Source organism: Phocoena sinus, chromosome 1, assembly GCF_008692025.1.
Source record: "Phocoena sinus isolate mPhoSin1 chromosome 1, mPhoSin1.pri, whole genome shotgun sequence".
In the NCBI taxonomy this organism is placed as follows: domain Eukaryota; kingdom Metazoa; phylum Chordata; class Mammalia; order Artiodactyla; family Phocoenidae; genus Phocoena; species Phocoena sinus.
The window spans coordinates 159,658,255-159,682,017 of NC_045763.1; the positions used below are offsets into that span (position 1 = coordinate 159,658,255).

At 39.3% G+C, this 23,763-nt stretch overlaps 1 protein-coding gene across 1 annotated transcript in view; it reads left to right on the forward strand.

Moving 5' to 3' along the window:
- The window catches only part of EFCAB2 (EF-hand calcium binding domain 2), a 130,788-nt gene that overhangs the window by 71,480 nt on the left and 35,545 nt on the right, over positions 1 to 23,763 (forward strand). The gene's annotated exons all lie outside the window — the stretch shown is intronic.

Sequence of the window (23,763 nt, forward strand, 5' to 3'; positions counted from 1 at the left end):
AGTACTAGACACATAGTTGGCACTCAGTATATATTTGTTGAGTGAATGAATAGAATTTGCTTTTAAAATACATAGGTATGGGGACTTCCCTGGTGGCTCAGTGGTTAAGGATCCACCTGCCATTGAAAGGGACACGGGTTTGATCCCTGGTCCGGGAAGATCCCACATGCTGCGGAGCAGCTAAGCCTGTGTGCCACAACTACTGAGCCTGTGCTCTTAGAGCCCGTGAGCCACATTACTGAAGCCCACGTGCCTAGAGCCCATGCTCTGCAACAAGAGAAGCCACTGCAGTGAGAAGCACACACACTGCAAGGAAGACTAGCCCCTGCTCACTGCAACTAGAGAAAGCCCACACGCAGCAATGAAGACCCAACACAGCCAAAAATAAATAAATTAAATAAATAAATTTTAAAAAATAAAATACATAGGTATGTATAATCAAGCTATGAACATGATATTACAAAGAAGGATTAATAATACTTAAACATGATACACTCCTTGAGTAAAATAACCAAAAGAACCAAAACAATAAAAAGATGAGAAAAAGACACGAATACTGGTAGATCTAGAATGGAGGACAGGAGACAAAGAATATTGTGAAAAAAGAAGAGGCAAAAGGTAGAGGAGATTATACATGCATAAAGCAGAAGCTGTAGAATCTATGCCACATATGTACATCAAAGAAAGGCAATGAAACCATTGTTCCAGGAGACCAAGCTGAATGAGGAGTATTTGATGGGATCACAATCTCAAGAGTCAGAAACTAGTAGTACAGAGGCCAACAAAACAGTTGGAAGTGACTAAGTGCTTTTTTTTGCCCGCCGCGTGGCTTGTGGGATCTTAGTTGCCCGACCAGGGATTGAACCCAGCCCCTCGGCAGTGAAAGCGCAGAGTCATAACCACTGGACTGCCAGGGAACTCCCAGGACTAAGTGCTTTAAATTTGAGCTAAACTGAATGAACAATAGGAGGTTTTATGTATGACAAATTGTAGCTACGGTCGTCCCTCGGTATCTACAAGGGATTGGTTCCAAGGCACACCCCGACTCCTCCCTGACTCACCCCCAACCCCTCACCCCTCGAGGATATCAAAATCTAGGGATGCTCAAACCCCTTATAAAAAGTGGCATAGAATTTGCATATTACCTACCTACATCCTTCTGTATATTTTATTTCTTTATATATAAATTTATTTGTTTGTTTATGGCTGCATTGGGTCTTCGTTGCTGCACGCGGGCTTTCTCTAGTTGTGGTGAGCGGGGGCTACTCTTTGTTGTGGTGCATGGGCTTCTCATTGTGGTGGCTTCTCTTGTTGCAGAGCACGCGCTGTAGGTGCACGGGCTTCAGTAGTTGTGGCGTGTGGGCTCAGTAGTTGTGGCTCACGGGCTCTAGAGCGCGGGCTCTGTAGTTGTGGCACTTGGGCTTAGTTGCTCCGCAGCATGTGGGATCTTCCCGGACCAGGGTGCGAACCTGTGTCCCCTGCAGTGGCAGGCAGACTCTTAACCACTGCGCCACTAGGAAGTCCCTCCCATATATTTTAAATCACCTCTGATTACCTATAGTACCTAATACAGTGTAAATGCTATGTAAATAGTTGCCTGTGGCATGTGGCAAATTCAGATTTTGCTTTTGGAACTTTCTGGGGTTTTTTCTCCCAGTATTTTAGATCTGTGGATGGTTGAATCTTTGGATGTGGAACCCACGGATACGGAGGGCTGACTGTATATGTATTCCTTAGTTTCTCACACCTGAAGGTACAAGGTGTGATTACAGGAAAGGAGAGTGATAAGTGCAGTCAGTTTCATTACTTTATAGTAACACCTTACAAAGTTTTGTTTGGTACCTCAACTATGTTTATGGGCTTTACTGCAGTGGATAAAGTAGAGAGTGGAGTTAACTTCCAGCACTGCAACTGTAGTTGGCCTTGTGGGAGGCTTGGCTCAGCCATTGTCAGGGAAGTGTGAGGGTAAAGTGCAGGGCTGAGCACTGCACAGCTCGAAGTGGCGCCAGCCTCGCTGCATGCATTGTGAATGACACTCCGCAGTGTGAGTATCCTAGCGGGAAACTGGGTGGGACAGTAGTGGTGGTTGATAGGGTTTGGGATGGGGTGGGGAGCTTGCGACTCTTGCCTGCAGTTTGAATAAATATATGGATGGCACGTGCCTTTACCTCAGACCTCTCACTGGAGCGGAAGGGTTCTCCTGGGGAAGGAGAGGAGAGGTATTGTCAGAGAAGTCAGGGAAGTGCAAGAAGAACCAGGATAGCTTTATGAAAGAGAGGGGGAACAGAGAAGGGAAACCAGCATTTACTCAAGCCTTGCTCTCTGATGTCTACCTATAGTTGGGTGCTAAGGGTTTTTGTGTACATTACCTCATTTTAGTCTTTTTATTGGTACAGTAAGGGTTGGCATCTCCAGTTTTTGGAGACTAGGAGAAGGTAAATAGTTTGCTCAAGGTCATGTCAGCGTTTCTCTAATTCAGTGTCTTGATGGGCTGTGTCGCTCCTTCCCTCCCTGCTCCCCTCCACCCCAACCTTCATGGATTTCATGGGCTCATCTCCTGCTTTGAGGCTTCCTGAAGGTAGCAGTGAAGAGAAAGTTTCCCAAATCCCTTAGAGCAGTGATGCCAGGCCTTTTTTTTTTTTTTTTTTTTTTTTTTGCTGTGTTGGGTCTTCGTTTCTGTGTGAGGGCTTTCTCTAGTTGTGGCAAGCGGGGGCCACTCTTCATCGTGGTGTGTGGGCCTCTTACTGTCGCGGCCTCTCTTGTTGCAAAGTTCAGGCTCAGTAGTTGTGGCTCACAGGCCCAGCTGCTCCGTGGCATGTGGGATCCTCCCAGACCAGGACTCGAACCCGTGTCCCCTGCATTAGCAGGCAAATTCTCAACCGCTGCACCACCAGGGAAGCCCCAGGCCTTTTTTTGATAGAAGGGCCAATTCAGGGGAAATAAACATGTTTAGGGGTTGCATCTTTTACCCATTCAGAATTAAAATAATTGTACTGAGGCCCCAAGGAAAAGTGTATGTTCTTAAAATGTCTACTTTATAAAATAAAATTACTAAGAAAATTGGCATTGTTTTTAGCACTAAAATATTAATGCTAAGCATATCTGAGTGGTAGGAACACGGATGAACGCAGTTTCTATACTCCTTCTGCTAACTTGTATAGCACTTTCAAGTTTACAGTGAGTGTTCTCATGCTGCAGGTATCATTGCTATCCACTCTTTATAAATCGGAAATTAAGGATCAAGAAGCACAATGACTTGCCCAAGATCGAATAATAGACTAGCCACAGAGTGGAAACTCAAATTAGTTTCTTCTCTTTGGGGCAGCTGTGCCGCAGCCCTGGAAGAGGCCTGGGAATGCAGTGCTGAATAAGGTCTGGTCCTGCCTTGCCCAGCCTCAGCAGGCTCCTCTATTTGTAAAAACAGTTCATCTAGCTAGAATTTATTTTGGCATATGATTAAAAGTGAAGGTCTAAATAGATTTTTTTTCAAATTGCTAAACAGTTCAGTTTATTTACTTCTTGAATTATTAGATCCACTTTATAATGTACTGCATTTTCTATAATTGAGTCTAATTTAGGCTATGTGTTCTGATCTATTGCCTTACCTCCTGATCATATATACTAGGACAATCCTATATTAATTGCTATCAATTTATAGTATGCTTTACTATCTGATAGAACTAGTCTCTTTATTACTCTTCTTTTTGAACATTTTAATTAAGAATTGAAGGCAGTATTCTGTGTAGATTGAATGGTGTAAGGAGGGGTCTGAATGGGGTAAGAGTTCCAGAGACAGACATAATAGCTCGGTTTGGAGGAGACAGCTGTTCCTTGAGAAGCTTCCAGGGCATTTGGCTATTCCTGCCCTAATGTGCTTGATCCTTCAAGTGATGCTGTTTCCCTTGAAGGGCAGACCAGCACCCCTTACCTCTGCTTGGCATGAATTAAAAGATTTAATTTGAAATTTTAGCACATTAGGTGGAGTGGAGGTCTGGTATTGTGACTGCCAGGCAGCCAGTGGGTTTTTTTTTAATCATTATGTAAAACATTATGAAATGGGCCCCTGCTGCTTTCCTCCTGGCTCTGAGGGGCAACCCTGGGGATTGGAATCAGACTTTCTGGGTTTATTCCTAGCTTTGTGACTGTAATTGATTTATTCTCTCTGTGCCTCAGTTTTTACATTTGCCACATAGGATTGATATAAGTAAGTAGTTCTCAAAATGGTTTGTATACCCCTGTGTATCCACAGGACTCTTTCAGGGGTCTGTGAAATCAAAACTATTTTCATAAAAAATCTAAGACAGTATTTGCTATTTTCATTCTCATTTTTCACAAGTGTATATTGGAGTTTTTCAAAAGCTACATGTGTGATATTGTAACAGATTGAATGCAGAACCAGATATGAGAATCCAGCTGCCTTCTGTTAAGCCAGATCTTAAAGAGATTTGCAAACATGTAAAACAGTGCCATTTTTCTAATTAAATTTATTTTTTGTTTTGGAAAATATAGTTATTTTTCATAAAAATTTTATTTGTGTAGGCATATAATGGGTTTATCATTATTTCTAAATGAATTAGTAAATAAATATTTTTAAACTTTGAGGTGTACTTTTTAGTATGGTAAATATAGATAAATATAACTCACACAAACAAAAGCTCTTTGTGGGTCTGAATAATTTTTAAGCGTGTAAAAGGGGTTCTGAGACCAAAAAGTTTGAGAACAGCTGTTGTCAGTGGACATTTTTAAAGCTCTTAGAACAATATTAACTTGAAACGAATTAGTTTGGGATTTAAAGCTTAGAACAATATTAGCTAGTATTATTATTCTACTTTATATTCTTTTTTTTTTTCGGTACGCGGGCCTCTCACTGCTGTGGTCTCTCCCGTTGCGGAGCACAGGCTCTGGATGCGCAGGCTCAGCGGCCATGGCTCACGGGCCCAGCCGCTCCGCGGCATGTGGGATCTTCCTGGACGGGGGCACAAACCCGTGTCCCCTGCATCAACAGGCGGACTCTCAACCACTGCGCCACCAGGGAAGCCCTCTACTTTATATTCTTGAAGTACATAATTTAGATTTGACTTTCCTCTATTTAATCTGGATTAGCAATGTTATATTTTAGTCTCATAAGAACTTTTTACTTATGTCTGGGTGTCCTGTTTTGATCTTTTAAGTTCTGAAGCAGTTCATTTTATTTTCCATTTTCCTTGTTAAGTAGTTTTTGAAGGTTGCATCTTGAAAAACATTGAGGCAAGTTTTCAGTAGCATTAATTAGGGGCATTTTTATTTTGCCTCATACAAAACATAGACCATAATACATTTGACTTATATACATTTTCCTGCTCTATGTTTAGATTTCAATCAATAAGTGTGATTGAAAATTAAATTTTTGAATAGATAATATATACACATGGGGTAAAATTCTAAAGGTACAAAAAATATATAGTGATAGGTAAATCTCTTCACTTAGCTATCTGGTTCCCTTTTCTAAAGGCAAGATTTATTATGTTTCTCTAATTCTTCCAGAGATAGTCCATGCAAGTACAAGTGTTTGTATGTATGTATGTATTTTTTATTGTGGTAAATATACATAACATAAAATTTACCATTTTAACCATTTTTTTTTTTTTTTTGGCGGTACGTGGGCCTCTCACTGTTGTGGCCTCTCCCATCGCGGAGCACAGGCTCTCTCACGGGCCTAGCCGCTCCGCGGCATGTGGGATCTTCCCGGACCGGGGCACGAACCCGTGTCCCCTGCATCAGCAGGCGGACTCTCAACCACTGCGCCACCAGGGAAGCCCACCATTTTAACCATTTTTAAGTGTATAGTTCAGGGTATTGAGTACATTCACATTATTTCCATCCATCTCCAGAACTTTATTTTCCCAAACTGAAACTCCATACCCTTTAAACAATAACTCCCCAGTCTCCCCTCTCCTAAGCTCCTGGCAACCACCATTCTACTTTCTATCTTTATGAGTTTGAGTATACTAGGTACCTCATGTAAGTGGAATCATACAGTATTTTTCTTTTGTGTCTGGCTTATTTGACTTAGCATAATGTCTTCAAGGTTCATCCATGTCATAGCATGTATCAGAATTCCATCCCTTAAGGCTGAATAATATTCCACTGTGTGTATATAACACATTTTGTTTATCCATCCATCTGTCCATGGACATTTGGGTTGTTTCCACCTTTTGGCTATTTGAATAATGTTGCCGTGAGCACTGATGTACAGCTGTCTTTTCAAGTCCCTACTTTTAATTCTTTGGTTGTGTAACCAGATGTCGAATTGCTAGATCATGTGGTAGTTCTATGTTTAATTTTTTGAGAAACCACTGTACTGTTTTCCACAGTGGCTGTTCCATTTTACATTCCCACCAGCGAAGCACAAGGCTCCAGTTTCTCCACATCCTTGCCAATACATTTTGTTTTTTAAAATAACCATCCCAATGGGTATAAAATGGAATCTTGTGGTTCTGATTTGCATTTCCCTAATGATTATGATATTGAACATATTTTCATGTACTTACTGGCCATTTGTACATCTTCTTTGGAGAAATGTCTACTCAAGTCCTTTTCCCATTTTTAAACTGGATTGTTTGGTTTTTTGACATTGAGTTGCAGGATGTGTGTGTATTTTTACCATAAGTGGTGAGATATTATATAAATCACTATGCACTTTGCTTTTTTCACCTATAAGTATATTTTGGTGACTATTCTTTTTTTTTTTTTTTGGTGACTATTCTTTATTAGTACATAAAGAGCTTCCTCATTTCATTGTATGGATGAACCATAATATATTGAATTCATCTACCCTTGATGGATATTTAGGTTGTTTCTAGGCTTTTGCTATAACAGTCCATGTTGCAAAGAATATCTGAGTATGCATGTCATTTTGCAAAATTGAGACTTTTTCTCTAGGATAAATTCTTGGAAATATGTCAACTTGCATGAATATTTTTGGTAGGTGTTGCTATCTTGACCCTATATTCTCTCACATCATTATACAAGCATGCCTATTTCCCCACTCCCTCTTGAAGCTTAATTATCAAACTTTAGGACTTTTGCCAATCTGATATGTGAAAATTAGAAACTCAGTGTTAATTTTCATTTCCCTAATTATAGACATCTTTTTTCATGTCTAAAGACAATTTGTATTTTCCTTTGTTTGAACTGGCAGTTCATGACCTTTCCCCATTTTTCCATTTAGTGATTTACCTTTTAATACATGAAAGATCTTAGCCTTAGGCTGTGAAATGTATGCCACCTATTTTTTGACTATTTCTACTTTCATGTATTCAGAAATTTTAGAAAAATTAATCATATGACACACCTTGTGAGTATGGATTTAATTTTTGGAAACAAAAGTCATTAGAGTAGTTTTAATAGAATAAATTTAAGTTACCCTGAATAAAGCTAGTTTGGTAAAAAATAAAACCCACTCCACAAGGAATACCCCTAAAGTAAGCAAGCTTGAGAGTTTCCTGGTGGTCCAGTGGTTAGGATTTGGTGCTTTCACTGCCATGGCCCAGGTTCAGTCCCTGGTTGGGGAACTGAGATCCTTCAAGCTGCACAGCGCAACCAAAAAAAAAGGAGTAAGGAAGCTAATTTTTCCATGTAGCTGATAAATTTAATTTGAAAGTAGCTCTAATCTTGTTCACAAACATATCTAGTTTTTTATAATCTATGTTCTTTTCATCTTTGATTCTAGCAATAAAAGTACACTAGAGGGCTTCCCTGGTGGCGCAGTGGTTGAGAGTCCGCCTGCCGATGCAGGGGACACGGGTTCGTGCCCTGGTCCGGGAAGATCCCACATGCTGCTGAGCGGCTGGGCCCGTGAGCCATGGCCACTGAGCCTGCGCATCCGGAGCCTGTGCTCCGCAACAGGAGAGGCCACAACAGTGAGAGGCCCGCGTACTGCAAAATATAAAAATAATAATAATGTTGAGTTTAAAAAATAGCAGAAAGGGCTTCCCTGGTGGTGCAGTGGTTGAGAATCTGCCTGCCAATGCAGGGGACATGGGTTCGAGCCCTGGTCTGGGAAGGTCCCACATGCCGCGGAGCAACTAAGCCTGTGCGCCACAGCTACTGAGCCTGCGTGTCTGGAGCCTGTGCTCCGCAACAAGAGAAGGCTGCGACAGTGAGAGGCCCACGCACCGCGATGAAGAGTGGCCCCTGCTCTCCGCAACTAGAGAAAGCCCTCGCACAGAAACGAAGACCCAACACAACCAAAAATAAATAAATAATTAAAAAAAAAAAAATAGCAGAAGGAAGTGAACGTTATGATAACCGCATAATGTAAATTTTAAATGTACAAAGTGATAGTCTATTGTTTATGAAGACAAATACATGCATGAGAGTGATAAACATTATCCTTAGAATAGTGGTTGCACCTGAAGATGGAGGGAGAGGGATGAAGAGTGGAATTATAGTTGTTTCTGCAATGTTTTATTGTTAGGGAACAAAATCTGAAGCAAATAAATGTGGTAAAATGTTAACTTCTGTTAAATCTTGGTATTGGATATAAGACCGTCTGTAATTTTTTTGGGGGGGGTGGGGGTGCACTGAGTGGCTTGTGGAATCTTAGTTCTCCGACCTGGGATTGAACCCAGGACCTTGGCAATGAAAGTGTGGAGTCCTAACCATTGCACCGCCAGGGAATTCCCTGTAATATTTTTTTTCTGTACTTTTCTCTGAAATAGTTCACAATTATACATAACAATAAATATTTTTAAAGAGTGGTTTATATCTTATTTCACCATCTCACTTTGAAGTCGCTTTGTAAAAAATTGGTTTGCTTGTAATAGTCCTTCTGATGAACTGTGATTAAAGAATCACTTAAAGAAAGTTTAAAAAAATTATCCCGAATTCCACCTCTTGAAATAACAGTTATTAATGTCAGAGAACTATTATTCTAGATCTTTTTTATCCATGTGTAATAGGATAAATGGATAAAAGGGTGAGGAGTTAGTAAGAAAGAAGGAAGGAGGAAAGGGAGGGAAGGAAAAAGAAAGAAATTATGGAAGAAAAAAGTCTAGCGTATAATCTCCACAAGGACAGGGGTTTCTGTCGTTTTGTTCACTGCTGTATTTCAGCACCTAGAACTGTGTTTGGCATGTAGTAGATCACCAATAAAACATTAAATAAATGAAGAGACTATTCCTATAAAAATAAGATCACAATAATCATGATCTTTAAAAATAAAATTATTAATTTTACTTGAATGTAACACAAGAAAAAAATTAATTTAAATTGAAGAAATTGTGTAACCTCAAATGTTTGTTAGCCATGAGAGACATTATTTATGTTAAATTCAGAAAAGATAACAAGAAAAACATTAAGAGGTTGTAGTCACTGTGTTTTTTAAAAGAACTACCCATTTCAAATATAAAAGTATCAGTTGACTTCCTGCTGTAGAAGATGAGGGTGTTAGTACTTTCAAAATTCCTTCTGGGCTTCCCTGGTGGCGCAGTGGTTGAGAGTCCGCCTGCCGATGCAGGGGACACGGGTTCGTGCCCCGGTCCGGGAAGATCCCACATGCCGCGGAGCGGCTGGGCCCGTGAGCCATGGCCGCTGGGCCTGCGCGTCCGGAGCCTGTGCTCCACAACGGGAGAGGCCACAACAGTGAGAAGCCCACGTACCGCAAAAAAAAAAAAAAAAAAAATTCCTTCTACTTTTTCTCCCTCAGGCCCCCCCCCACCCTCAGTTTATCTTAGGTATGTTATTATTAATATTTTTACATTGACAAGGTAGAATGTTCATACTTTAGTATCATGCCATCTTTTAGTATATTTTTCCCACAGTTCAATGGAATTTCTGCTAACCACCGTTTCCTCCTCCATCCTTGAATTCTTTGATTTATTTCTGTTGTCTAGATTCTCTTATTTGTTTTTTTTTTTTTTCAGAAAGTGCTCATAGGTATTTTTCCCTGAGTTCTTTCATCTTTATTTTGTTTTTTAAATTTTTATTTTATATTGGAGTATAGTTGATTTACAATGTTATGTTAGTTTCAGGTGTACAGCAAAGTGATCAGTTATACATATACATATATCTATTCTTTTTCAGATTCTTTTCCCATATAGGTATTACAGAGTATTGAGTAGAGTTCCCTGTGCTATACAGTAGGTGCTTGTTGATTATCTATTTTATATATAGTAGTGTGTATATGTTAATCCCAAGAGTTCTTTCATCTTTAAAACATTTGCTTATACTTGAATACTTTGTATCTAAATGACATTTTATAAATTTATATTATTATTTTTAATGGCTACAAGGCATTTCATAGTTTGATATATCTCCTAATTTTGGAAATTTGGGTTATTTGTGATATTACATTACCATTGTATCAAGGCTAAAATTATTCATGTGGAATTGTTCAAAGATTTTATCCCTTTCCTAGAATGCCAAAAAATAAATCCTGTAAGCCCAAGTTATTTTTTACCTTTTCCTAAAGAGGAAGATTTTTATTATTGTTGCTGGGAGGTAGAGTATTTTGATCTACATAATTAAATTTTGACAGTAGGATGGTGGAGAGGATAAATAAGAAACTGCTATGGTCTGAATGTTTGTGTTTGCCCAAGTTTCATATGTTGAAATCCTACGCCCCAGTGTGATAGTGTTTGGAAGTGGGGCCTTTGGGAGGTGATTACGTCATGAAGGTGGAGCCCTCATGATTGGGATTAGTGCCGTATAAAAGAGACCAGAGAACTAGTTCATCCCTTCCACCATGTGAGGTTACAGCAAAAAGATGGCTAACTAGGAAGCAGATTCTCACCAGACACCAAATCTGCCTGTGCCATGATCTTGAACTTCCTAGCCTCCAACTGTGAGAAATAAATATATGTTGTTTATAAGCACTCAGTTTGTGGTATGTTGTTATAGCAGTCTGAACAAAGACAGAAACTCACTCTGTGAGACTGAAAGAAGAGTTTATTCAAGATGTTAAAGGAGAAAGTAAGCTTTGAGGGAGAGCAGTGGATCTTAAACAGTTACAGGATATGAAGAGAATGATCAGGAAAGGGAGTTAAAATTTGTTTTGAAAAATATTTTTGAATAGATAATATATTCACATGGTTAAAAATTCAAAGAGAACAAAGTACAGAGAAAAGTCCCTCTAAGCCCCTTCCACCAGCCATTCAAAACCCCTCCAAACTATACTAACAATGAAAGTACTAGTTTCTAGGGATTACCGCAGAAATATGCTATGCATATACAAGGGAATGCATATATATTATTTTCTTGCCTCCCCATTTTTTTTTTAACTCATACAGTTACATTCATAGTATGATAATGTTCTCATGGGATGGGGTCAAACCTATGCTGAAGTTTATTTTTATGGCTTCTCAGTGGCATTCAGGAGTCTGGAATGGATGTAGTTCTCCAGTTAATCTTAGGCTGAGTGCATAAATGTATTGGAGGGCATCAGAAAGGGTGTGGGATTCTAGGTATCCCACTAAACTATGTCTCAGGCTTTATAGATGGAAGTTGATTAATATGATGGCATTGTGACATAAAAATAGCACTTGGGTTCGGGCTGTCCTGTTCAGGGTACTCAATTGCCTGTTTTTAGAAAGAAGACTCTTTTTGTATTTTATCTTTGGAGGTCAGCTTTTCTTGACTCTGGATTGTAGGTATCTGTCTGTTGTACTTATTGTTATTATCTAGATCAGGTGCAGGGTTTGCTGTGTGTCTACAAAAATTGGGAGCCAGAGGCTCTCTGAGTATTGGTGGTCTCAGGGAGTGTACTTCCTGGGGCCTCTGGGCATATAATTCCTGTGGCCTCTGGGTGTGTACCCTCTGTGGCTTCCAAGTTCGTACTTCTGTGGCCTCAACCTGTTCTCTTTAACATCGAAATAAAATATTGGTTTCCATTTGAAAACTGTCAGCATTATTAAATGTGGAAGACTTGATACAAATGCATAACAAAGGACAGTTCATGGTAGTATCTTCATTAGCTTTGAAAGTTAGAGGGGACACACCCAAGAAGCATTACTGTCTGCTCAGATAGCCACAGGCATGTTTGGAAATCTGGCTCCCTGTCATCATTTTGTTGGTTGCACTCTTTCAGGTTGCCTGGGACCAGATAATCTTTTAAGTTTTCTTAGTTACTGAAGGGTATTTTAAGGATCTATTTGGAAATAAGTGATATAAGAAGTAATTATTTCTTAAATCATAAGGAATAAGCGAAAAACTGCAGTGCATTCAAGCCTCTTAGCTCACTTAAGCGGTATTTGTTGCTGTTAAGGGAACACAGGGCACTAGTGTTTCAGCAGTCGCTTTGTGACTCCACTTCAACTCCACTTCTGGTAGCCTAACATGCTGGTGATTTGACTCATACACTTCTTTTTTAAATTTTTATTTTATACTGGAGTATAGTTGATTTACAACGTTATGTTAGTTTCAGGTGCTAGTTTCAGCAAAGTGATTCAGTTATACATATACATATATCTATTCTTTTTCAGATTCTTTTCCCATATAAGTTATTACAGAATATCGAGTAGAGTCCCCTGTGCTATGCAGTAGGTCCTTGTTGATTATTTTATATATAGTAGTGTGTATATGTTAATCCCCAACTCCTAATTTAGTGCCCCCCACACCTTTCCCCTTTGTTTACTCATATACTTCTATTCCCTGTCTTCCAGATTCTTCTTCCTACTTTGCTACTGACTAATTTAACCTCTGCTGTGTGTCTCCTGTCCCTTTGCTTCTTCTTACTCATGGCTTCTGATGCCTTCTCGTTCTGCTGTTTTCTCTCTCTCTGTTATTCCTCTTCCATCTCTCTTTCATCTGTATCTCTCTCTGTTTTTCTTCCTTTAAAACTCCCAAGGAAGAAGAGAGAAAAGTCCGCTTTGGCTATTTGTCAATATTGAGTAGAGAGTGCTTTTGTTGAGCAGTGCTCTTACAGTAGACAACTTCATAGGCCTCTCTTTTGTAGGCCTATAGAGAGAGAGATCATTTTTTGGTTAAGTAGCCATCTCTGCTTAAAGCAGCTGTGCCTAAGGAGGCAGATCAAATGGTACAAGACATAACAATATATACACTAAGAAACTCTCCAGAAGACTGTGGATCTGTCAGGTACCTTATTGCCTGTCTGGTATGGTGGCCCCCAAATCCTGATGAGGTGGTATAAGCTAACCCAATTTCTAGGCCACTTGGAACTCTGATAAACTCACTGGTTTCTTAACACCCCCTTTCCCTGATACTGTTAGTGGTTCATGTCATTTTGGTTGACTGTGGTGGAGATTGGGTGGTCTAATTCTGTTTGCTCTCTTCCTGAACATGGACTAAACTATAATTCCTGGAATCTCTTGCAGATACAGGGGGGGCTGGGAATTATGACTGAGTTTTGGCCAATGGGATGTAGGTGGAAGTGATGTGTGCCACTTCTAGGCCTGATCCATAAAAACCTCCACGTGTGATCTTTCAGGCTTTTCCCCCTTCTAGCTTGATACAGGCAAGCAGAGTGACGTTGGAAGTCATGTATTGAAAATGATAGAACCAGAAGATAGAAGGAGCTGGGTCCCTGAATGATTTTTTGGAGGAAAGCCATCTATTGATCAGGAAAACTCATTTTGAATTTAATATAAGCCACTTCTGTGACAATAGTATCATGCCACCGGATGTTGGTGTTTGTTATAACAGCGACCATTATCCTCACAGATTGTCCTCACTGAATTTTCTTCACAGGAACTCAAGGAAGGCTTTGGGGCCCCGAGGTATCTTACTAAGCTATATCCGAGGCTGAATGAAGTTGGTTGGTGGAGTGGCCCCTTCAGAGGGGGCTGCTGGGGTAGAGAAGAAGAGCCATCATTGTTTTGCTACTCCAGTCAAGCATGACATGAAGAATGTCTCCCTTTAAGACTTCTTCCACAAATCACAAGTTATGGATAACAGATACATTGTTTGAAATTGCCCCAAATTTATTTGGAGGGCAGTAGGCGTAACTAGTGGTTCCACCTTGAACACAGAGCAAGTAACTTTGTCTAAACTGTAGTCAACTGCAGCAGTGAAGTTGAGTGTTCTATGTATTCTAGGTAGAGTGAATGACAGAGAGTGCATCCATTTCATCTACAGAGATAATAAGGCAAGATGTCCAAATCTGTGCTTTCCCTGGGGGGGAGGTGAGAAAGACTGGACAGGTGTGGGTTCTATTCAGGTGGCTATGAAAGGGAGAAGATTCGGTACAGTAGCAGGGTCCCAAGGAGCATGGGAACGCATTATTTTTGTCTTTGAAGGATTCAGAAACAAGTGTTTAGAGGTGCCACTGTATAATGCAGTAATGAAACCAGGCCAGAAGCCAGGCCGTCAGCACTGTAATTCAAGGCAGCTCTTGGTTTATTTAAAGGCGTGGTAGCCACACCAGCTCCTAACCCATTGCCTTCTTCTATTTTAGTTTTTGAATTACTGAGAAGTGGCACTCAAATGTCTACTTTTTTCTGAAAACTATTGGTGCATTTTGTAATAGTTTCTAACCTTGAGAGCTCATTTTAGGCTTTCCTTTGCTAATTTAACTCTAGAAGTATTTATATTTTTAACTGAAAGCTTATAGTCTTGTCTCTCCTAAGTTATAAACTTACTAAAGACAAAACCTGTGTAATATTTGGGTTCTGTAACAGCCTTGTCTGTCTATATACAGCAGAAGGTATGTAACTAGTTGTGAGGAGTTATTAGGAAATGCATGTGTAAAGGTGGCTTAGGGGCCAGAGAGTGAGTGAGTGTTCGCTGCCCTAAGGAGACTGGATTCAGTTATGTAGGCAAGATAAATCCATAAATGTAGAGAATTGATAAGACTAGACTCGGGTTTTTAGAAAGGAAATTAGCTACAGGATGGTGGGTAGGTTGGCATGTGGACTAACAGCAGTAGTTCCTAGTGCGGGGTGCACATTAGAATCACCTGGGGAGCTACAAACCTGGGACGCTAAAAACCACAGAAAAATGAGCAGATTTGAACCAGAGACTTGAAGACCAAATTTCAGTGCTACCAAAGTCTCACAGTAGCAGGTATAGACAAGGGTATAAGGAGCAAGAGGGATTCCCACACTGTGCTCAAAGGAATCTTAATTAGAGCTTGGGAAAATTTTCGGATGACCGTGTCTGTGCGGTGGCCTTACAGAGCTGTCCATAATAAGCCCCGATTGTTAGGACTGCAAGCGAAAGAGCAGCCTAGGGCTGGCGCTGAGAGGTCTCCAAGCTAACAAGGCCTGGTGGCTCTCCTGAGCACAGAGCCTAAAGCCAGGCAGAAACAAGGTTGCCTCCACAGGGGCAGGCATGGATAGTGTAAGTGCCTTAGCCACACCCTCACAAGTAATGATTCCTTTCCATAACTAAGCTTTCTTTGGCATTCACCCTGAAACTCTGTATTCTGCTGAGTTATCCTCTTCCCTGAGGCAGTGAACTTGGAATGCCCTAGCTGCCTAGGTTGCGGGGGAAGGGGTACAAAGAATTATGGATGGAAAAGCCTCCATTATTATTGTAAACTACCCCACGGCACAAATGTCTCCATATAAAACAAATAAAAACAACAGTTAAAACTTCTACCCAGTAACCCCCACCCCAGCTGATGTTCGTTCTTTCTCTTCATAACTAAGAATCTTAATAAAAAAGGAGTTTGCTTTAGTGATAACCTTCACTCTGTTCATTCTTCAACATGCAGTTTGTAATTTGACTTCTATCTACCACCCCCATTCCCATTCTAACTGTGTTCCCTGAGGTCACCAATTGTCTTGTCCTTGTTTTCCATGACATCACCTTTTGTTTCATCCAACATCTCCAACTCGACTCTTCTTCTTAGATCCTTTTGGGGACAACTATCCCTCTATTTGGCTTATTAATGTCCACCAGAGTTTCATCTCTGTCCATCTTTTTACTTTACACCCTTTCCTGGGAGATCTCATTCACACCCAAATTTGGAGCTCAACCTGGAAAAAATTTAAAGTCTATACACAATTCTTAGGTCAAAGGGGAAATTTTAGGACCATGAAATAAAAAACTTCTTGAAAATAACTATAATGGAAATGAGATATGAAAATGGAAATGACATCAGAATCTATGTGATATAACCAAATCAAAACTCATTAAATGCCTATATCAAGAAAAATAAAGGCATAAAAAAATGAATACGACATTCAACTCAAAAAGCTAGGGAAAAAGGGTAAACTGAGAGAAAGCAAAAGGGAGGAATGAGAGAAGATAAAAACAGAATTAACGGGGCTGGAAATCAGGGAAATAGTAGGAACTAATAAATAAAATGAAAAACTGTTTTTTGGTAAAAGGCTAAAAAAAAGATAAACCAATGGCAATTTTTTTTTTTAAAGGAGGCACAAATGCACAGATGACTTTGTGGAAATAACCATCAAAACAGAGGAAGTTTTAAAATATCATAAGAGAGTGGTTTGTACAACTTTATAAGCAAATTTGAAAATCTAGCTGAAAAAGGCAACTTTCTAGTTAAATATAATTTGTCAAAGCTTATCCTAGTCTTGTGTACCTGGATTGGAACACTTAATATTGTCAAGATGACAATACTCCCCAAATTAATCACCAGATTCAACACAATCCCTATCAAAATCCCAGCTGCCTTTTTTTTTTCTTTCAGTAATTGACAGGCTGATCCTAAAATTCATATGGAATTGCAAGGGACCTAGAATAGCCAAAAACAATCTTGAAAAAGAAGTTGATCTCACACTTCTTATTTCAAAATCTACTTCAAAGCTACAGTAATAAAGACTCTGTGATACTGGCATATGGCATAAGGCTAGACATGTAGATCAGTGGAACAGAGTTGAGAGTCTAGAAATAAACCCTTACATTTATGGTCAATTGATCTTCAACAAAGTTGGCAGGTCAATTCAGTGGAGAAAGTATAGGCTTTGCAACATATGGTGCTGGTACAACTGGATATCCACATGCAAATGAATGAAGCATACCATATACAAAACTTAACTCAAAATAGAGGAAGAAACATAAACGATTGAAGAAAATATAGGTGTAAATCTTTGTGACCAAGGATTAGGAAGTGGTTTTCTTAGATATGACACGTGACGCATAAACAGCCAAGGGAGGAAAAAATAGGTAAGTTGGATTTCATCAGAATTCAAAACTTCTGTGCTTCAGTGGACACCATAAAGAAAACAAAAAGACAACCACAGAATGGGAGAAGATATTTGCAAATTATATATCTGATAAGGGTCCAGCATCCAGAATATATAAGAACTCCTATATCTCAATAAAAATACAAATAACCCATTTATAAAGTCGGTAGAAGATTGAATAGGTATCTCTACAAAGAACACATTTAATGGCTAATACACACATAATATGTGCCAAAACATCGTTAGTTGTTAGGGAACTGGAAAGTCAAAACCACAATGAAATACTACTTCAGATCTACTAGGATAATTTTAAAAAGTAAAGTAACAAATGTTGGTGAGGATGTGGAGAAATTGCAACCCTCATGCTCTCCTGGTGGGAATCTAAAATGGTGCCGCCACTTTAGAAAACAGATTTGTAGTTCTTCAAAAATACAAACATAGAGTTACCATATGACCCAGGAATTTCATTCCTAAGTATATACCCAAGAGAAATGAAAAAAATATGTCCACAATAAAAACTTGTGTATGAATGTTCATAACAGCTTTATTCATAATACTCTCAAAGTAGAAACAATTCAAATTTCCATCAACTGATGAATGGATAAGGAAATGTGGTATATCCACATAATGGATATTATTCAGCCATAAAAAGTGAATGAAGTACTGATACATGCTACAGCATGGATGAACCTTGAAAGCATTATGCTAAGTGAAAGAAGCCAGACAAAAAAGGCCATATATTGTATGACACTTATATGAAATGTCCATAATAGGCAAGTCCATAGAGACAGACAGTAGATTAATGATGGCGAGGAGGTATGGGGAGAGGAGAATGAGAAGTGACTGCTAACAGGTATGGGGATACTTTTGGAGGTGATGAAAATGTTCTAGGATTAGTAGTGGTAATGGCTGCTCACCATTGTGAATACACTGAAAACCGCTGAATTATACACTTTAAAAAAAAGTCAATTGACGAAAATAAAAAGTGAACAAAACAAACAGAGAAACTGATCCCAGTAATGGTAGAAAATCTAAACACACTAAATTACATAGAATCAGTAGGCAAGTTTTCAAAGAGGTCTTTCAGGGCTTCCTTGGTGGCGCAGTGGTTAAGAATCGCCAATGCAGGGGACACGGGTTCAAGCCCTGGTCTGGGAAGATCCCACATGCCGCAGAGCAACTAAGCCCGTGCGCCACAACTACTGAGCCTTGCGCTCTAGAGCCTGCGTGCCACAACTACTGAAGCCCGCATGCCTAGAGCCTGTGCTCCGCAATAAGAGAAAGCCACTGCAGTGAGAAGCCCACACACCGCAAACCAAGAGTAGCCTCCACTTGCCCAACTAGAGAAAGCCTGCGCACAGCAACAAAGATACAATGCAGCCAAAAATAAAAATAAATAAAATAAATAATTTTTAAAAAAAGACCTCTTTCATAAAAAGGCTTAAATCCAGATGGTTTCATATAATTTTTTCAAACCTAAAAAATATTTTACTCCCAATGGTACTTAATCTCTTCTGAAAATAAGAAGAAAAACTTTCAAGTTCTTTACTGAAGTGACTATCATATTGATACCTAAAACTTATAAGATTGAATTAAAAAACCCTACAAAGCAGTCTTACTTATGAACATCTATACAAGAATTATAAATAAAATACTTGCAAACAAAATGCAATAGCATATTAAAGCAAAATGGGATTTTATATCAGGAATGATAAAGAATAGTTCTGTGTTGGGGAGTGTATTAATGTATTTCATCATATTAGTAGACCTGAGAAGAAATAGCGTAGGATCATATTTATAGATACTTAAGAGGCATTTGACAGACTTCAGCACACATTCATCATTTTAAAGACATGTATATCTTTAAAATACAGAGAGAGAGAAGGAAAGAGAAAGAGAAGAGATTTATTTTAGGAATTGGCTCATGTAATTATGTAGGCCAGGAAGTCCCATGATCTGCCATCTGCAAGCTGGAGAATCAAAAAGCCAGTGGTGTAATTCATTCTGAGCCTGAAGGCCTGAGGACCAGGGGATGGTTGTTCAAGGACAGGAGAAGATGCATGTCTCAGCTCAAGCAAAGAGAACAAATTTGCCCTTCCTCTGCTTTTTTGTTCTATTCAGGACCTCAACAGATTGAATGATGCCCACTTAAGTTGGGAGGGCAATCTTCTTTACTAGGTCTACAAACTCAAATGCTAGATTCTGGAGACACCCTGACAGATGCACTCAGAAATAATGTTTTACCAGCCACTGGGCATCCCTTAAGCCCAATCAAGTTGACACATAAAATTAGCCATCACACGCAATGAAATAGATTTTGAGGAAATAGTTCTGTAACATGAAATATGTATATCTCAGCCTAAAATCCAGTTTCTTACTTAATGAGGACACACAATCAGCATTTCCATTAAATTCGGGAACAACATAAGAATATCCATATTCCCCATTATTATTTAGTATTAGAGGCTTTACCTTAGCCAGCAGTTAGACAAGTAATAACAGAGGCGTAAGTATTGGACACAAAATGGTAGAATGTAGAAAAGGTAGAAGAAAGAGAACTGTCTCTATTTGCAGATATGAAATCATGAAATATCTAGAAAACCCAAAAAATCAGTGGAAAAATTACTGCACAGAAAAAAGAAAGTTTAATGAAGTTGTAGGAAATGAATTTAATATACAGAAAGCAAAAGATTTCATTTATACCAATAATGACCAGTTAGGTGATATAATGAAAGGTAAGACCCATTTACAATAGCACCAAAAAAGTTAAAATGTATAGACATAAATATAACAAAAAAATACAGTGCTACATTAGGAAAACCTGAAAAATATATAAAAATAGACTTGAACAAATGGAAAGATGTACCATGTTTTTGGATAGGAATACTTGAAATCACAAATATGTCAAGTAGTCCTAAATCAACTTATAAGCTTAATATAATAAACACAGTTAAAATACCAACAAATTCTTTTCTGGAGCAAGACAAGTGAATTTAATGTTCGTATGAAAAAATGGATAAGTAGAATGGCCAAGAAAATGCAGATAAAGAAGAGCAAAGAGGGGCTTCCCTGGTGGCGCAGTGGTTGAGAGTCCGCCTGCCGATGCAGGGGATGCGGGTTCGTGCCCCGGTCCGGGAAGATCCCACATGCTGCGGAGCGGCTAGGCCCGTGAGCCATGGCCGCTGAGCCTGCGCGTCCGGAGCCTGTGCTCCGCAACGGGAGAGGCCACAACAGTGAGAGGCCCGTGTACCGCAAAAAAAAAAAAAAAAAAAAAAAAAGAAGAGCAAAGAGGTAAATTTAGCTTTATTTGATATTAAAACATATTACAAATCCTTTACAATTAAAAGAGTATGGCATAACAGACCAATGAAATAGAACAGAAAATTCAGAAATAGTCCCAAGTGCCAGTGGAAAGGTAATACATGATATAGGTGACATCTCCAGTAAGTAGGGAAAAGATAGACTTAACAACTAGATAGCCATTTAAAAAACATATAAAATTAGGTCTGTCCTTCAGGTTGTATACCAAGGTAAAGTCTATATGCAACAAAAATCTAAGTGTAAAACATAAAATCTTACAAGTATTAAAAAAATATGTGGATGAATTCCTTTATGAACTTGGCGTAGAGAAAATGACTCAAAATAAAATCCAGAAGTAAAAAGATTGACACATTCTGCTTAAAAGTTTTTTTTTCAAGCTAAAAACACATTGAAAAATCAAGAGATAAATGACAACTTGAGAGAATGTTATATTGCAAATGGCTAATATCCCTAATATGTAAAAGTGGTAACTCTTTAAAAATGTCCGATTATCCAGAAATCTCCATTGTTTGCCCATAGAGAAAAAAGGAACTTAGTATGCCATTATTTTAAAATTTAATCTTTTTGATGTTTTTAAAAACATTTTATTTTGAAATTAATTTTAGAGTTACAGAAATGCAAAAATAGTACAGAGTATTCCTGTGTATCCTTCAACCAGCTTCTTCTCATGGTCATATCTTATATAACAATAGCACAGTTATCAAAATCAAGAAATTAACATTTGTTCAAAACCATGAACTCCACCTATAGATCTTACTGATTTGTACCAGCTTTTCTACTAATCTCCTTTCTCTCTTCCAGGATCCAGTGCAGAATCCTATGTTGTATTTGGTTATTGTATCTCTTTAGGTCGTCCATTCTGTGACAGTTCTTCAATCTTTCTGTCTTTCATGACCTTGATACTTGTGAAAAGTATTGCTCAGTGATTTTGTAGAATGTCCCTCAGTTTGGGTATGTCAGATGTTTTGTCATGCATAGACTGAAGTAATGCGTTTTTGGCGAGAAATACCATAGAAATGATTTTGTATTTTTCTCAGAGCACCAATGGCTGGGGTACTTGATGTTGATATATCTCAGTGCTGATGTTAACCTTGCTCTCTTGGTTAAGGTAGCGTCTGCCAGATTTTCCCCACTATAAGGTTGTTATTTTCCCCTTTGTATTTAGTAAATATCCTGGGGAGATATTTCAAGGCTATGCAAACATCCTATTTCTCCTCAATATTTGCCCACTAATTTTAGCATCCATTGGTTGATTTTATCCATAACAATGATTACTGTAGTGTTTGCCCAATGGTGTTTCAGTGTTATCTCTTAAGCTTTTTATTTGTTTCCTTTGTTTGGGCAGTGAGCAGCCATTTGGCCATGCTGAGTTTGGAATTATTTAGCCCTTTTACAACAATGAAAAATGTTTTAGTCAATTAATTTAGTAAACATTTATTAAACCCTTGTTATAACCAAAACATCCATGAGAAAAATGCAGAAGGCATAGTGATTCAGATCTGCATCTGAGTCTTTTTCTCTGTCACTACTTTTCATCCCAAATTACACTAACCACCATGATTTGTTCTAAGAAGGTGTTATTGCAAAGAATGCTGAGAGACAGAATCTCAGGAGTCAGAGGTTGGGGACCAGCTTCCAGTTCTGCTCCATACTAGTCATGTTCCTATAGGGTGGGTCAAGTGACTTCTCTGAGTTCCAGTTTCCTTATTTTTAAAGTGGGTATTATAATATGGATTGATGTGAGAATTAAATGAGTGAATGTATAGAAAAGTATTCATTTATTATTCAGCATATATTTACTGAGTCCCTATTAGGTGTGAGCGCCTTCTGAGTGTTGAAATACAGCAGTGAAAGGCTTCTGTCCTTATGGAACTTGTATTTTAGAAAGAAGAGACAGACAGTATACAAGCAAACAGATAAATAGATATAATTTCACATAGTAATAAGTGCTATAACAGGATGAGGTAATAAAATGTGCTATAAATTAAAAATAGGATGATGTATTAGAGAAGGAGGGGTGATTAGGTGGGATGGAACAGTTTAAACATTCTGGTCAGGGAGAGTTTCTCTGGAGGTAATTTTTTTTTTTTTTTTCTATGTTACGCGGGCCTCTCAATGTTGTGGCCTCTCCCTTTGCGGAGCACAGGCTCCAGATGCGCAGGCTCAGTAGTTGTGGCTCATGGGCCTAGTTGCTCCACGGCATGTGGGATCCTCCCAGACCAGGGCTCGAACCCATGTCCCCTGCATTAGCAGGCAGATTCTCAACCACTGCGCCACCAGGGAAGCCCAAAACATGTCTTCTTATACATTATTTCATTTATCTTTGAAGCAAACTCTGAAGTAGGTGTCATTATGGAGAAACTGATATTTACAGAGGTTAAGCGACTCACCCAGAGTCACAACTCCTTCTCTTCTGTGTGACACTAAAGAAGCAAGTACTGTGCTGGGTGCAAGGAAGGAGATAAATAAAATCACACTTCCTTGCCTTTCTCCTTATCCTCTTTGTTGATCCCTGGCCTCCACAAAAACCCACATACCTAGATAAGCAATTCTGAAAAGATTCTTCTCCTGATGGTTGCCCAGGTAGTTTTTTTTTCCCTTCAGGCCTCTGCCTTGTTTTGTTTGTTGTTGTTGTTAGTACGCGGGCCTCTCACTGGTGTGGCCTCTCCCATTGCGGAGCACAGGCTCCGGACGCGCAGGTTCAGCGGCCATGGCTCACGGGCCCAGCCGCTCCGCGGCATGTGGGATCTTCCCGGATCGGGGCACGAACCCGTGTCCCCTTCATCGGCAGGCGGACTCTCAACCACTGCGCCACCAGGGAAGCCCTGGAGGTAATTTTTGAGTTAAGATCTTTAAGATTAGGAGACAGCCATGTGATGAACTGGGGGAGAGTAAATATGAAGGCCCTATGAAGAGAAGGGGTTTGTGTGTTGGAGAAAACCGAAAAAAAAAGCAGTGTAGCTGTGAGGAGAGTGGTATAAGATCAAGTCAGAAAGGTCAGCAGGGACCAAATTAAGTGGAGCCTTGTAGGTCATGAAAGTGAGTTTAGATTATCAGTGCATTGGAGAGCCACTGGAGGGCCTTAAGCAGAGGAGATGCGTGCTGTGGTTTTCACTTTTAGAAGGTTGTTCTGGCTGCTGTGAGGAGAACGCGTTGAGGTGATTGGTAAGAGCGGAAGCCGAATGACTACCTGAGGCCTATGGCAGCAGTCCAGGCAAGAATGGTGGTCAGAGAATGATGGTGAGAGTAGGAGTATAGTAATAATTATTATTCTTGCTATGGGCTGAATTGTGTTCCCCCACAAGTTATGTCTCCAGTGCCCAGCACCTCAGGATATAATCTTATTTGGAGA